This window comes from Pan troglodytes, chromosome 16 (genome assembly GCF_028858775.2).
Source record: "Pan troglodytes isolate AG18354 chromosome 16, NHGRI_mPanTro3-v2.0_pri, whole genome shotgun sequence".
In the NCBI taxonomy this organism is placed as follows: domain Eukaryota; kingdom Metazoa; phylum Chordata; class Mammalia; order Primates; family Hominidae; genus Pan; species Pan troglodytes.
In genome coordinates this window covers 41,782,985-41,799,966 of record NC_072414.2, presented here as the reverse complement: position 1 = coordinate 41,799,966, position 16,982 = coordinate 41,782,985, and the positions used below count along the sequence as shown (strand labels likewise).

The 16,982-nt window shown below is 39.7% G+C and overlaps 1 pseudogene; it reads right to left on the bottom strand.

Annotated features, from left to right (window-relative positions):
• Positions 1 to 13,855: 13,855 nt before the first annotated feature.
• LOC453421 (E3 ubiquitin-protein ligase RLIM-like) lies at positions 13,856 to 16,744 on the bottom strand (annotated as a pseudogene).
• Between the last annotated feature and the right edge of the window lie 238 nt (positions 16,745 to 16,982).

Genomic DNA, 16,982 nt, shown 5'->3' with positions numbered 1-16,982 from the left:
TTTCTGGCTCTTGTTATATTTTTCCACACTGCTTTCCAAAAATGTTGTGCTTTTCCTTCCCTATCATTACTACAAAGTTTAAAAAAAAAAAATAGCTCTCCTACTACCTGGCACCAACCTGCTTTTCTGTTGCCATCTCCTGGTTCTCAGGAATGTGTACTTTTCATTTCAGTTTTCAAGCTGTGTTAGAACTGGAATCTCCTAGAGGACCTTCACTTCATAGTCTTTCTCTTATGCCTAGTGTATGTATATCCCTGGAAGATAGATATGATTAACATTTCCATTTTTACAGAGGAAAGCACTGAGGCTCACAGAGGTCAGGTAACTTGCCCAGGGTGCCATAGCTAAGGAGTAGCAGAGCCTATACTTTTGACTGTGTCTCTACTCTCTCCATATCTGGTATGGTTCTCCAACAATTTGGTATGAACAGAGTTGATTTGAACCTAAATACCTCTTGATTACTTACAGAGTCTCTATCTGTCATGGCTTTCCTACCCCATCTGGTCGCTTGGTACCAGCCCATGTCTGTGTCCTTACTACCTTTCTGCCTGGGCTCCTCTTCTTGGCCTAGTTCTCAGCTGGCCAGTTTGTTTCACATACTCAGACTTCTTCCCTATCTGCTTCATCTACCTTAACCAAGATGTTAGACCAGTGATTCTTAATCCTGTATACATGCCAGAATCACTGGGGAGCTTAAAACCAAGGAACCAAACACACTGGAGCCTGGATTTCATTCCCAGAAGTGTGAATTTAATTGATACGGGGTATAGTGTGTATGAGCTTGCTTCTGGGATTTTTTTTGAAGTTCCATAGAACTTTGGGATGAGAATCTCTACCTTAGATGCTATTCTTATCTTCCTCCTGGGTTTATTGAGCAACATGCCTTGTTTTTGTTTGTTTTGTTAGTAATAGCTTCCCTGCCTCCCTTGGCTGCCACCTCCACTTGCAGTGGTTTACCTATCTGCCCTGCTATCATTCTGCCTGTTCTGTTTTCTTCTGTTCCTCTGTGTCCTCTCTTAGCAAAAGCACATTGCTGATCTTACCTTCAAATCTTTGTCCTTGCTATTGTGGCTGCTTGTAATCACTCCTCTTTTCTCTATTGGAATCTTGTTGAACCAAAGTTTCGCCTTCTCCATGCAACTTTCTCTCATCACTGCCCACACAGCTGGCTGCTGCTTCTAAACGCCTGTTTGAATTCCTACCTGCATCATTCTAGTGGCTTTTCATTTAGCGACGAAAGGCAGTATGTGATTTTCATGTGTGGACAGGAAGCTCTTAACCACTGTTAAGAGCACAGGATTCAGAGTTGGGAAGATTGGTGTTTCAAATTCCAAGCTGCCACTACTTACCTACTCTAAGCCTCAGTTTTCTCATTTATAAGTTAAAGATAACAGTGTTGCATATTTCATAGAGCTTATCTGAAGCATGGAGAGCATTCAGCACAGTACCTGCTACATGGTAAAAGTTTGATACATGTAAACTACTGGAAACAGGATATATATGGTAATGAGACTGATTTCATTTAATTAAAGTGGTAGAAATTAGAATTTATGCATCCAAATTTCCCCTTATCATCTGCCCCCTAAATATTGGGCAGAGAAATGGAAGATACCCACTTATTGTGATGATGCTGTATTGCCCAGATCTTTTCTGGAAATACTCTTTTGGAATTGCTTACCGAGCCAGTTTATGTGTCAGAAAGAAAAAGGGCCCTATTACTCTACTCCCTATTTGTTTTTACCAAAAAAGGTAATACTCAGTTTCATTGCACATTGTATTCATCAGCTTTAGTGCCAAATGACCTTTGGCTTCTTTTTTTCCTTTTAACTTCAATCTACCCCAAGAGGATAAAGATGCCACTACTAAGAATATGTACAAAAAGTGTGATGGATTCTTAAGGGAATTTCAGAACAGAAGTTCCCAAAAAGTTCTACCCAGGAGACTGCAAATGCCTTGAGAATGGGGACCTTATCTACAAGCAGGCGTTCTTAACCTGGAGTTAACTAGACTTTCGCCTTACAACTTTTCTGGTTTAGAGGGTCTGTAGCTTTCTTAATATTTTCAAAGGGATAAAAAAATGACAAAAAGAGGGTAAGAATACTGTTTTAAAATATTTTATAGGTGCCAAGGCTCCTAGGAGAGGGCTATTTTGTTAATAATAAATTTAAACGTTTAAGGAATAAAAATGTATTATCTTTCAAATACTACAATAATAATATTCATCTATTATTATAGCACACATTGTTATTTTAACAGTGGGGGATGGATTTGAATAAAACAGTAAATATTCCCTCAACCACTCCCTGACTTCACTTGGGCATGTGTTCATGAAACAGCTGGCAGGGTTCTAGTGTGTGGAGTGTGACTGTGGAAATTTTTAGAAGTATTTTATAAAGTAGAGAGAGTCTAAAGGAAAACCCAGCTATCACATTTCAAAAACAACAATATCAGAATATGAAAACTGGGAGGAGGATTATTTTACCATTGTGTTTTTTTGTCCAGTGGTGTGCTGGTAAACCAGCTCTCTGGGAGAGGGGAAAAAAAAAACAAGCTCTGATTTGTAATGTTTGCCAATTTCTATGGTGTAAATACTCCCACCATGGCCAATTTCAAACTACCAGTATGAGATCACTGAATAGTATTGGGAAGAGATGCACAGAATTTGTTCTGTAAGCCAGTACAAGCTGTCTCTAGTACACCACTGCTTGTAACCCTTATAAACCTAGATGCCCAGGAGAAGGGTTTCTAGAGGAGGTTCATTTTACGGCAGTGTATTTTGTAAGAAGCATAATTTAAGAGCAAAAAAGGAATTGGAAAGGAATTCTATTGGAGGGTATTGAAGGAGATTGAAACACATAGTTTAAAACACATTTCCCAAACATTCTGTTAATATTCATCCTCCTCCACCCAACCCACTAAGGTTTTCTCTCCCATTTCTTCTTCCTCCTCTAATTATCCCAGTGTTTTTTGTTTGTTTGTTTGTTTTATTAGATTGACTAAATCTCCTAGTAGGAAAGAGTCCTATTTATGATCTGACTGCAGGTTTGGTGGGGAGAGATGGGCTACCCTTTGATGGACAGGGAAGGGGGAGCTGAGGTCTGGGAATAGTAAGATATTAATAATCCTTATTCTATCACATTATTTGCCCACTTTTTTATTTTCCCATTTTTTTAATTTGACCATTATTTTTATTTTCAAATAAAAAAATTTGAGGAGGAAAAAGTATACAAGTGAAACTACCTTCTCTTCAAGTTTGTGGCTTGTGAGTCAACAAATCTTTACAAACAGTATCCTTTAAAGAAGAAAAAGCAGTGTAAATATAAACCAAATCTTTTTATTTTTTTTTTCCATTTTCATATGGGTATTTCTTAACCTGTATGTACGTTTATAAACCAATTTGACTGATGAGCTTTGGGATAGTAAGTTAAAAGCCAAGCCAATTGTTTGTCTATCCCAGCTGATTTTATATTTGCTATCTGGTCAAACTTGCAATGTGACCATGAACAAGTCATTTGGCCTTTCTGAACTTGAGTTATATCATCTGACATTGGGATTGAACTGAATGGTGTTTAAATTGCTTTCTAGCCTTAAGAGCTTGTGGTACTTATGTTGCATTTAATAAGAAGCTTCACAATTTTTCTTTTATGAAATAGACTAATAATCTCTATGTTTAAAATGTCATAAGCCTGCTAGTTTGAATAAGTGGATTTATATCTAACTTGACTAGTTAACCAGAACTCTTCTGCCAATAGGAAGAAGAATTTTTGCTTGAGACTCCAGTTTTCTCTGCTCACATTTTTCTCTGCTGCCCTCTCTAGACTTCGAGGTTCACCAAACTCATCTGGAGGAAGAAACCCTCCTGAGGTTGGAAGGAATACTAAGGATAGATCAAGGATCCTCCTCTAATGGTCATCAGCAATTCAAACTCTGTCCCTAGATCATTCTGGATTTTCAGGATTCATATTTTTTAAATATACTTGATCTTCTATGTATTTCCTTCTCTTTCTATTTCCTGCTCCTTCACACCCATCTCAGGGCTTCTGGCCGAGGAAAAGGATACAGTGAGTGGGCAATAAGCATGTCTTTCTATCCTCTCTGGTATTATATCACTTGGCTCTTATCTATCAAATACCTGATGATTCACTTTGTTTAGGAGACTGCAGAAAGATAATTATGGCACTCACAATAGCTAATATTTATTGAATGCTTATATTTGCTAAGGACTTTACAGACATCTCATTTAGTTTCTAACAACATTAATTCTAGCCCCATTCTATACACAAGGAAACTAAAGCTGAAAATGGTTAACCCAAGGTCAGAACGAATGAGAGAAGCAAGACATGATGTACATTCCCAGAACTGCCTGGCCTAACTTTTGTGCTCTTGTGCTCCTAACCACTGACTCTTCTGTGGTTGTATCTGAAGCTGCTAAAACAAAGCTTGGAGTGAAAAGCAGAAGGCCAAGTAAAAGCTTTAAGATGGGGAGGATTAGATGGAAATTTGATTTCATGTTTTTCAAGCTAAAGAGAGGACTTGGGCTGCTCGGGTGAACACACACAGCTCTCAGGATCTGCTCCCTTTACTTGACTCTCTATCCCGCCCCTAGACTATCTGATGCAGGAAGTTACAGGCTTAGCCCCGAGCTCAGGTCATTCTGATTATCAAACCGAGGATGGGAAGTTAGTGGTGGGGGACAGGACTCTCAGCTCTATTATTTTAGTTTCCTGCCCATGTATCACTCATTCAGGTGCATGAAAACTCACCTTTTAATTAAACACTGGTGAAAGTTATCACAAAACTAGGCTGGACATGATGGCTCATGCCTGTGATCCCAGCACTTTGGGAGGCCGAGGTGGGCAGATCACTTGAGGCCAGGAGTTCGAGACCAGCCTGGCCAACATGGTGAAACCCAGTCTCTACCAGAAATACAAAAATCAGCTGGACATGATGGTGTGCACCTGTAGTCCCTGGTAGTCAGGAGGCTGAGGCATGAAAATCACTTGAACCTGAGAGGTGGAGGTTGCAGTGAGCAGAGATCATGCCACTGCACTCCAACCTGGGCAATAGAGTGAGACTGTCTCAAAAAAGTCATCACAAAACTAGTTATATAGTGCCTTCTCTACTGAGCAGAAAAACTAATCTTAAGATGATTGCTTTATGTTCATTACCAATGACTTTGGAACCTTAGTCCTAAGAAAATAAAGAAGACACGAGACATCGCAGAAAGTGTCCAGCTATTTTGGGGCTGCAAAAGCATTTATCTTAAATTCAGCCTCCCTGCATTTTTAGTCTTCCATTTGGAGACTGAAGGTCTTTTGCTTCATGGAGGAAGGCTAACAACTGTTCACTGGCATGACTTAACTCTCTACATTGAAGATGATGAAGTGACAGGGAGAAGCAAAAGGGATAAATTTTTTTCAATTTATAAGAAAACATGATGGCACATATAAATATGAAAGAAGAACTCAGGAAGAAAGAAAATATGCTTATATGGTTTGGCTGCATTCTCATTCATCTTGAATTGTAACTCTCACAATTCTCATGTGTCATGGGAGGAACCTGCTGGGAGGTGATTGAGTTATGGGAGCGGGTCTTTCCTGACCTGTTCTTCTGATGGTGAATGAGTCTCATGAGATCTGATGGTTTTAAAAACAGGAGTTTCCCTGCACAAGCACTCTCTTCTCTTGTCTGCTGCCATGTGAGATGTGCCTTTCACCTTTTGCCATGATTGTGAGGCCTCCCCAGCCATGTGGAACTGTAAGTCCAGTAAACCTCTTTGGTAAATTGCCCAGTCTCAGGTATGTCTTTATTAGCAGTGTGAAAATGGACTAATATAGTAAATTGGTACCAGTAGAGTGGGGTGCTGCTGAAAAGATACCCAAAAATGTGGAAGTGACTTTGGAACTGGGTAACAAGCAGAGGTTGGAACAGTTTGGAGGGCTCAGAAGAAGACAGGAAAATGTGGGAAAGTTTGGAATTGCCCAGAGACTTGTTGAATGGCTTTGACCAAAATGCTGATAATGATATGGACAGTGAAATCCAGGCTGAAGTGGTTTAAGATACAGCTGAGGAACTTGTTGGGAACTGGAGCAATGGTGACTCTTGTCGTGTTCTAGTGAAGAGACTGGCAGCATTTTGCCCCTGCCCTAGGGATTTGTGGAACTTTGAACTTGAGAGAGATAATTTAGGGTATCTGGTGGAAGAAATTTCTAAGCAGCAAAGCATTCAAGAAGTGACTTGGGTGCTGTTAAAGGCATTCAGTTTTATAAGAGAAACAGAATATAAAAGTTTGGAAAATTTGCAGCCAGACAACACAACAGAAAAGAAAATCCCATTTTCTGACAAGAAATTCAAGATGGATGCAAAAATTTGCATAAGTAGCAAAGACCCAAATGTTAATCCCCAAGACAATGAGGAAAATGTTTCCAGGGCATGTCAGAGGTCTTCACAGCAGCCTCTCCCATCACAGGCCCAGAGACCTGGGCCATAGCTTCAGAGGCTGCAAGCCTCAAGCCTTGGTAGCTTCCATGTGGTGTTGAGCCTGTGAGTGCACAGAAGTCAACAATTGAGGTTTGGGAACCTCTGCTTAAATTTCAGAGGATATATGAAAATGCCTGGATGGCCAGGCAGAAATTTGCTGCAGGGGTGGGACCCTCATGGAGAACCGCTGCTAGGGCAGTACAGAAGGGAAATGTGGGGTTGGAGCTCCTACACAGAGTCCCTACTGGAACACCACCTAGTGGAGCTGTGAGAAGAGGACCACTGTTCTCCAGACCCCAGAATGGTAGATCCACTGACAGCTTGCACCGTGCACTTGGAAAAGCCACAGACACTCAATGCCAGCTCATTAAAGCAGCAAGGAAGGGGGCTGTACCCCACAAAGCCATGAGGGTGGAGTTACCCAAGACCCTGGGAACCCACCTCTTGCATCAGCATGAGGCATGGAGTTAAAAAGAGATCATTTTGGAACTTTCAGATTCAACTGCCCTGCTGGATTTTGGACTTGCAGAGGGACTGTAGCCCCTTGTTTTGGCAAATTTATCCCATTTGGAACAGCTGTATTTACCCAATGCCTGTACCTCCATTGTATCTAGGAAGTAATTAACTTGCTTTTGATTTTACAGGATCATAGGTGGAAGACTTGCCTAGTCTCAGATGAGACTTTGGACTGTGGACATTTGAGTTAATGCTGAAATGAGTTAAGATTTTCGGGGACTGTTGGGAAGGCATGATTGGTTTTGAAATGTGAGGACATGAGATTTGGGAGGGGCCAGTGGTGGAATGATATGGTTTGGCTGTGTTCCCACCCAAATTTCATCTTGAATTGTAACTCCCACAATTCCCACATGTCATGGGAGGAACCGGGTGAAAGGTGATTGAATTACTGGGGTGGGTCTTTCCTGTGCTATTCTTGTGATAGCAAATGAGTCTCACAAGATCTGATGGTTTTAAAAATGGGAGTTTCCCTGCACAAACTCTCTTTTCTCTTGTCTGCTGCCATGCGAGATGTGCCTTTCACCTTCTGCCATGATTGTGAGGCCTTCCCAGCCACGTGGAACTGTAAGTCCAATAAACTTCTTTTGTAAATTGCCCAGTCTTGGGTATGTGTTTATCAGCAGCATGAAAAGAGAATAATACAGATGCCTTTAAAAACTGTTTTGATGAATTGTCCATTTGATAGACTCAAAGACAAGCAAGTTTGGTACTTCTTTAATCATATTTCGATTTTTAATGGAGTATTGGGTAAGAAAGGGTCCAGGGGTGAGTGGAGACCAAGGGCATATGTGGGCTTTTTGGGATCTGGATCTTGTACAATTTAGGGGAGGAATCGCAAGAAAAATAATACAAATACAAAATTAGAAATAGAGCCTTGGAATAAGCTCATGCAGGCGAAAAATCTTGAGATGATGCTTTATTCACTTTGTTTAAAAATCCTTGTATGGTTGAGATAAATTTTCTACATCCAGCTGGGAACACAGACACACCATACTGAGATATTCTGAACTGATAGACTACTGAAGGGTCAGGGAGAGAGATGAAAAGAGGAGGATACAAAGAGGTCAATAAAATGCTGAGGAATTACAGGGAGCTTACCAGGTGATGTTGTGCAATATTCAGAGAGAAAGTCATATGTGTACACAATTTTTACACACCAGGGTTGTCTTTAAGAAAGCACAGAGGTGCCCCGGGCTACATGGACTATCTATGTGGTTTTCTTGCCCAGAATTTGACAGGAGAGATAAGGATCAACAGCTTCACAGCTGAAGTTACTGTTTGTTCTCTCTTCTGGTTTTTACTAATTTTGTTTTGTTTAATATGCGTCTTCAGCATGGGCAACTCAAACAACCAACACAGTTCATTTGCTATCCACCTCCTTTCTTCTTTTTTTCCCCTAACAATATGGATTGATTTTTTTTGCTGTCAAAATAATAATTTATCTCAACACAGGAATCAAAAGACGTAAGACATGTAAAACATTTTAAACTTTGAAAACATTTTAACTATCATCAGATTTTTACAACTATTTTTAGATACCTCAAAATGTAGGGTTAAACTAAACTGATGATGTCTCTTTTAAATTTTGGGGCAATAGAGAAAAAGAAGGCCTGAGATAGTCCCAATTCTCCAGACTGACCAGGGCTGTGGAGAATCCTAATTTTATGGAGTGCAGATGATTTGGATGGTCTTGTTACTAGTCATGAGAATCTTAAACCATTCAGCAGCTGACAGACTGCATTTACATTGGAAAAGAAAAGTTGTCAGAAGCTTTTATGGTGACCACACAATCCAGGCACAAATTTCTCATTATAGAAAATATGATATCTTTATAGGAAGAATTAATGAAACTCACAAAGGAGCACCTAAAGAACAAATATCTAAGCTTTAAAATATTTTACCAGAAAACAAACAACAAAATATACTGCAGATCAGATACAGATGGGCGAGAGAGGAGGTTTTAAAAGCAGATTGGCAGGGGTGTTTGGGAGACATGGTAATAGGTTCTCTCTGTCCTGAAGGGAAGCCAGTGGAGGGTGAGAGGGCGAATTTCTCTGAATACTGGCACTCAACTCCTCACAATAATCAATAAAAGGAACGTTGGATGCCTAATATCTGGCCCCTGATATGTGCCTTAGGCCAAGATACTCATGCAGCAGGAAAGGAATATAAGAGGGGTGGGAATGCCTCTTGACATCTCTGTCCTAATGCTGGGGAGAAGCACTGTCTCTCAGTACACCTTCCAGTCAGCCCTCTTTCCACGTAGCCCAAACAGAGGTGAGTCCAGCCAGGGCAAGGGCATTTTCCAACATAATGGATACAGGTAGGACAATTTCAGCAGAAGAGGATTGAGCAGCATCCATAATTTTAGTTCACAAGGAGATTCAGTGACTCTGTATGTAGTGATTTGTACTTTTTGATGCTAAAATAGGAAGTAGCTTGCTTCCTTTCTTCTTTCTGTCTTCTGTTTACTTATTTATTTTTTGGATTCCAGGAAATTGCTCAATTTACACACACTGGATTCATGATTTTATAGAGTTAAGAGGCTTTTTCTTCATCATCATAGAGTAAAATTTACTTTTTTTTTTCCTTTTGGTATACAATTCTATGAATCTTAACATGTTGATTTGTGTTACCATGACCATAATCAGGATACAGATCAGTTTCATCTCCCCCAAAACTCCCTTGCATTATCTCTTTATAGCCTCCAATTATCTGCTCTTCCAGTTTTATGTAGGCAGATAGTTTGTCTCAAGTTAGAGGAGGTAGTCTGATTGTCCACTCATTCATTCCTTCTTTATGGACAGTCTTCTGGGCAGATGGTAGTATTTGTCAAAACATCATAAGACACAATTCCTGTCATTAAGGAAGGTATGGCCTAGTTCAAGGCTAAGATATCTCCATGGTAGCAATAAATTATCAAATGGCAAGTGAATGATACTGACAATATAGGAGATCACAAAGGGCTTAGAAAGGCCAGGAAAGGCTTAAAAAGAGAAAAGAAACTTGACCTATAGTCTAAATGGATGGAAGGAGTTTTGAATGTCATGTAGAAGGCAGGAAAAGCCTTTTGGGTAAAGCAAGGACATAGAGGCATGTATGTGTATGAACTTGGGAAAAGCCTTGTAGGAAGGGAAGTGGGACTTTCTTTGAGTGGTAAAGGAGACTAAGTGCAAAAATGGTCACAATTCTCTGTCCTTTCCCATATCCATACCCATTTCAATATGACTACAGCTCCTCTCATGAACAGATGGAATCTATTCCCTTACTCTTTGAATCTGGGTTTGCCTACTAATTGCACCGACTGACAGAATGAGGCAGAAGTAACGGACTGCCGATCTTGAGCCTAGACTCAAGAGTCTTTGAACCCCTTTTCGCTATCTTGGAACCCTGGAAAGCTGCCAGGTGAACAAGTCCAGCTAACATGTTGGAGGATAAGAGACCATATGGCAGAGAGCCACATGGTTGTTCTAGCCAATTCCATCCTAGAGCAGTGAAGAACCTGCAACCCCCAAACATGTGAGAGAACCTTGCCTATAGCAGCAGAGATGCCTAACTGACGCACAGCCAATATCTGATAGATGAGTGAGCCCTAAGGAAATGAAAAGTATCCAGCTGACCCATCAACTTGTGAGCAATAATAGATGCTCATTGCTTTATGCCACTAAATTTTGGGGGAAGTTTGTTACCTAGCAATAGCTAACTGATACAAGTGTCTAGGGATCTCTATCTTATAAGTAATGAAAGAGTTATTAGTAGGTATTGTGACCCAACAAAGAAGGTACATTAGGAAGTTTCCTATCAACATTATAGTAGTGGAGATTAGTGATAATTTTAGTCTATCTAAAATTCATTTTTATTTTTATAAAAACAATAAATGCATAGTTTAAAAGGTTAAACAGTACCATGAGGCTTATCAAGGAAAAATGTAGTCCCAAGCTATACCCTTACTCATGTCTCAGTATTGTTTCTTAGCTTTCTCTTCTGAAATCTCTCTTCATATTTGTAACTATTGTGTCTATACTCATCTTTATATTTACCTATTTTAGATATAATCTCTTGCCATCATGTTATTGCAGATGAGAATTTTTCTGTTCTCCCTACTTCTCTTCCATACCTTACACCCTTTTATTCCAATTTATCCATGTAATAATTGGTATTATCAATTTAATAGCACCATGTTTGTTAAATAAATATTCTACATTTGTGTTATAATGTCTATGTAAATATTCTTCACTATTAGGCAGGCAGAGTACTAAAATAGTTTCTTTTTATACAAATTTTGTTTTTCTTTATTATTACTTCATTCTTTTATTTGCTTAGTTTTCTATGTACCAGTATAAAATAGATGCATAATTTTCTCTAAATATAATGACAGATATGGAAAAAAAACCTCATTTTCATTCTATTTTTCACATAGCCAGATGCATTAGTTTGTTTGTTTGTTTACACAGGTCTCCATCCAGGAGTTCTTTTGTTTTAATCTTGACTGGTTTTCTTTTATCTTATTTTTTTTTAAAAAAGGTAAAATGTGTTACATTAGCACCATAACAGTGAAATCTGCTTATATTAAAAAAAAATAAGTGAAGCTTTGTTTGGACATGATTCCCTTGCAAGAGCAGTACATATCCTTAGTAAACAACTACCATATTTACAAGTTAATTTCCGTGATACTTAGGTAGGATTGAAAGCCAGGAGAAATCATGAAAGAGTGAGCTTTGAAATAAGCTTTACAGCTAAGCTGATAACAGTGAAGGTAGCCAGACAATTCCTAAAGCAGACTTGCTTATTTTGTAGAGTATTTGACTATGTCTGGGTAGCTAGCTTGCTTTTATAAAGGCCAAGGACAAGTTCAATCCCTATTTTGGCCTGTTAAAGCTTTTCCCAGAAGAACAAATATCTGCTGCATAGTCATTCTAATCCTAACCCCAACTAGCCTCAAAAAAGAAATTAGGCAAGAGGACTGGGGTTATCATGAAATTACTCTTACTACTAAGAAACCAACATAAAGTTCATGTCCATAGATAGCGAGTCAGCAGGTCTCATTTTCATATATGGGCAGCACAATTAAAATCTGAATTTCAAATAACCCAACATGACTCACTTTCGACGAAGGATAAAAATCCCTTAATCTTCAACTGGTCTTTAAATTCGAGATGTTAGGTCTGTGTTAGAGATAGTAACGAAATATTATCAAGTGTGCACTGGTACCTTAAATGTCAAATCTCAAAAACAACACAAATTCGAGACTTTCCTATTAACACACACATGTGTACCAACTGCAATTCATATGCTAAAAGTGGTTTTATGGTCTCTTTCATCCATCTTTTCATTTTTGAGGAGCAGACTTGTAAAAACATCAATTTAACTTGTGCTAGGTGGTAGTGGTTTGTTTTTCTTAAACCAAAACTCTGCCAAACTTGCCGATCTTCTGCTTCATCTACTGAGGTAGAATACCAGGTCAAGCTGCTGCTGTGGCTGCTCTCATGATATGAAAGCAGTTTGTGTCTGCATTATTACTGTCTTCAGGAAAACTTTAAATTCTTCAGAGCAGTTTTCTTTACTCCTCCCATCTTTCATTTCCGCCTAAATCCAAGTTAAATTATGCAGTTTCCACTGGTCTTCAACACAGTTTGATTCTGCACTGTCCTTTCCTTTGCCTGTCACAGTAGCTATTCACATACATTAAATCTTATAGATATGTTCTACTCTTGACATCCACACACTTACAAAAGCAGCTTTGTACTTTGTTTGGTGTGTTTGTTACTGTGTTGGTTCACAAAAAGCAGTTTTCTCAGTTCTAAGCATGGTACTTTACAATTTTTAATGCATTCATACAACAATCCATTGGACTTCTGCACAGCAAAAGAAACTACCATCAGAGTGAACAGGCAACCTACAAAATGGGAGAAAATTTTCGCAACCTTCTCATCTGACAAAGGGCTAATATCCAGAATCTACAATGAACTCAAACAAATTTACAAGAAAAAAACAAACAACCCCATCAAAAAGTGGGCGAAGGACATGAACAGACACTTCTCAAAAGAAGACATTTATGCAGCCAAAAAACACATGAAAAAATGCTCATCATCACTGGCCATCAGAGAAATGCAAATCAAAACCACAATGAGATACCATCTCACACCAGTTAGAATGGCAATCATTAAAAAGTCGGGAAACAACAGGTGCTGGAGAGGATGTGGAGAAATAGGAACACTTTTACACTGTTGGTGGGACTGTAAACTAGTTCAACCATTGTGGAAGTCAGTGTGGCGATTCCTCAGGGATCTAGAACTAGAAATACCATTTGACCCAGCCATCCCATTACTGGGTATATACCCAAAGGACTGTAAATCATGCTGCTATAAAGACACATGCACACATATGTTTATTGCGGCATTATTCACAATAGCAAAGACTTGGAACCAAGCCAAATGTCCAACAATGATAGACTGGATTAAGAAAATGTGGCACATATACACCATGGAATACTATGCAGCCATAAAAAATGATGAGTTCATGTCCTTTGTAGGGACATGGATGAAATTGGAAATCATCATTCTCAGTAAACTATCGCAAGAACAAAAAACCAAACACCGCATATTCTCACTCATAGGTGGGAATTGAACAATGAGAACACATGGACACAGGAAGGGGAACATCACACTCTGGGGCCTGTTGTGGGGTTGGGGGAGGGGGAGGGATAGCACTGGGAGATATACCTAATGCTAGATGACGAGTTAGTGGGTGCAGCACACCAGCATGGCACATGTATACATATGTAACTAACCTGCACATTGTGCACATATACCCTAAAACTTAAAGTATAATAATAGTAAAAAAAAAAAAAAAATGCATTGGAAAAGTACTGAGCCTCTACAAAATAGCTTTACATTTTTAAACAAATGAATGTGATTTTTTTCACTTACACAAGTATAGGCTTTTTAATATTTCCACGAGATAAATACCTCAATTAAACTATAAGCTCACTCTACAGCGTGCCACAGTGATGGGCTTAGGAGACAGTTATACACTTAGAAGATCCTAACCTTAGTGTTATTTACACTGACATGTCCAGTATTACAAAGTCTGAAAGGTGAACAAAAAATATTCAGAATGTGGCTGAATTTGTGTCAACTAATAACTGGGAATGGTATAGCTTTAATCACTTATGAAACACATACTGTAACTTAGTCTAAACTGGTAATTTCCTTTGCCCCTCTCTGTAGAGCGTGAGAAAATTTAAAGATCAACATGAAACAGGAGCCATTGCTAAGGCAGATCTTTTAAGATAACAAAGGAAAAATTGACAAGTGTATATGATAAACTATCAGTAACAGTGATGCTACCAATTTAACTGGTATGGAAATCAGATTTTTAGGTCCTAAAACGTGGCTTTTAAAATATTTCCTTTTATTCTGGAACAAAAACTGGAGAAAGGACAATGATTCCCTCAGAAAGCAATGACTCAATTCAGGTTGTTATTTTACATTTAAGTACCACTCAAAAAGTGGACATAAAAGCAAGTGATTCCTGTTTGCCCATCACTATGTCAGCTACATAGCTAAGAGTTCAGATCTTAATTACACAACACTTTCTCTGTTACCAGAAGCTAAGACTGCTCTGCGACAAATAGGACAGGTAGAATTCTCAGATAACCAGCGATCGATGCAGTCAGTGGACATGGTACTCATGGGAACAAGGTAGTTTACGAAGTTTGTTGCTTTCTGTATATTCTGTAATGCAAACACTACAGGTTTTTAATGCACCATTTTCACCAAAACTTCTCATTGCCAAGTTGTCAATCTGTTCTTTAGTGAGTCCTCTAGGTTGGTCATCATCATCCTCATTTAAGAGGAAAACTGAGCCAGGCTAGGAAGGGCAAAGAGCCACTTTAATGAAATATGACTGGGGCCGTATGTCGACCCTCTCGCCTGGCACCTGATGAGCCTGATGATGAGCTTCCTTCATTACTGCCTTCAAATAAATCTGAGCTAGTTTCTGAGCTTTCACCACCGGAACTGGAACTAGGACTGGAACTGGAACTGGAACTTGAACTGGAACTCGAACTGGAACCAGAACTACTACCACCACCAGAACCCCCTCTTCCACTCCGTGACTCTGCCCTTTCCATATTTTGATTTGGGACTGAGCCAGTAGGCTCTGAGTCGCTATCACTGTACATAAAATAGCTTATCTCACCAAAACCTGTCATTATCTGCCTTAACATCGTCTGAATTGCAACAGATGTAGTCTCACATAAACCAGTATTTAAGATTCTACAAATGGGGATTCTGGTGCTACTGACATAGGTTCTCACACCTGCCCACTCAGAACGTGAAAACATATGCCTGAAACCTCCTCGCTCACTTTCATAGGTGATAGTGTTGTTTGGCCTCTGAGACCTAGACCGAGTTCTGCTGGCTATGCTATCTCTCTGCCGATATTCTCCAGGACTAACTCTTTTTACTTGAAGATCAAGGACTATGGTTAGAGGTCTCTGTGCTGATCCTGTAGATTCACCATTGGCAGCTGTGTCTGAAGAACCTGCTGCTTGAGAGGCATTTCTTTTTCCAGAAGCTGCAAAAAGACCTCTACTTAGCAACTCAGGCCCAGATATTTGCTGTCTCAATGTCACACAGGGCCGGGTTCTAGAACTTCCCTCCATCTCATTTACCAAAGGATGTTCAAAAGTCTGAGATGAGATACTATGATGAGATCTTCGTGGAATTTCACTCATTGGATGCAGAGGTGACCTACTTCTCTCAGCTCTTGCTCTGGTTCTCCCACGGTCTGGGCTCCTGCTTCTTGCCCTCCCCGACCTCTGGTAGGTGGGACTTCTGTTAATGCTTCAGTTGAATTTCGTTCTGATCTAGATGGCCTTGCAGATGTTGATTCAGATCGTGGGTTTTCCACTTGCCTTTGGCTGTTGTTTTCCACATTTTCTCCACTAGAACGTCTTGCAGATGGCTCATTTTCATTCTCTGAATTTTGGCTCCCATTATTACTGTTAACATTTATCTCTAAACTGAATCTGAAATTACCGCTGTTTGGATTAGTCCGGCTCACTGCTCTCCAAGATTGGTTTCCTCTTTGCCCACTTCTTGTTGTATTTCCAGTTTGTCTGACAGAGTTAAGCCAGTCTATTATAGAGTCACCATTAGACACACCATCTGAAGAGTCTCCTTCTCTATTTTCACCTGAGTTTTGCAGTGGTGGGCCTTCTTTAGTTTGCTGTAGTCTTCTCAGCAACTCTTCCTCAGTACTTTCACCTGGGGTGCCTAGCAAATTATTATCTCCATAAGCCTATAATCTTCTTCACTCAGGTTATTTACAAATGGATAGAAAGCTTCTTCCCGATCCAATCGGTCCATCTGACTTCTGCACTGTGCTGAAGACTGATCACCACTTCCTTTGTCGTTAGAAACTGAGTTTTCCATATTAATGAACAAGTGGAAAATTACCAGGTTTGAGGGTCAGGGTCCGACTCGGTTGGTTCGGCCGCTGCCTCCGAAGCTGCTCCGCACCTCCCTGGCCGCAGCTCTCAAGCCCGCCTCCAATAAGTAGCTGGTTGAGACCCGCCTCTAGCCTAGCGCCTGCTCGGAGACGTTGCTCAGGCAGCCATTATCTTCCCCATTGTTACCAAGCAGCGACAGGAAAACTCTTGACTGGTTTTCTTTAGGCATTTCCCATGAACAGGCATTTTCTATGTCTCTGAGTATTTTCTCTAGGATTTCCTGTGCTGGAACCATTCTCACACCTTCCTCTGTCTTGGTGTAACCCCTTATTGTGATGAAGAATATCCTCCAGTATTATGTGGCTAAAACACCTTTATTCTATAGTATCTACTTCAAGCTTCATAGTCATGAATAGAAGATAACTTTCCCTCAGAATTTCTAATGCATTGCTTCACTGTTTTCTGGCTTTTAAAGTTTTATGCCTTTCTTATTCACAATCTTTGACTGTTGCCTGTTTTGGTTGTTGCT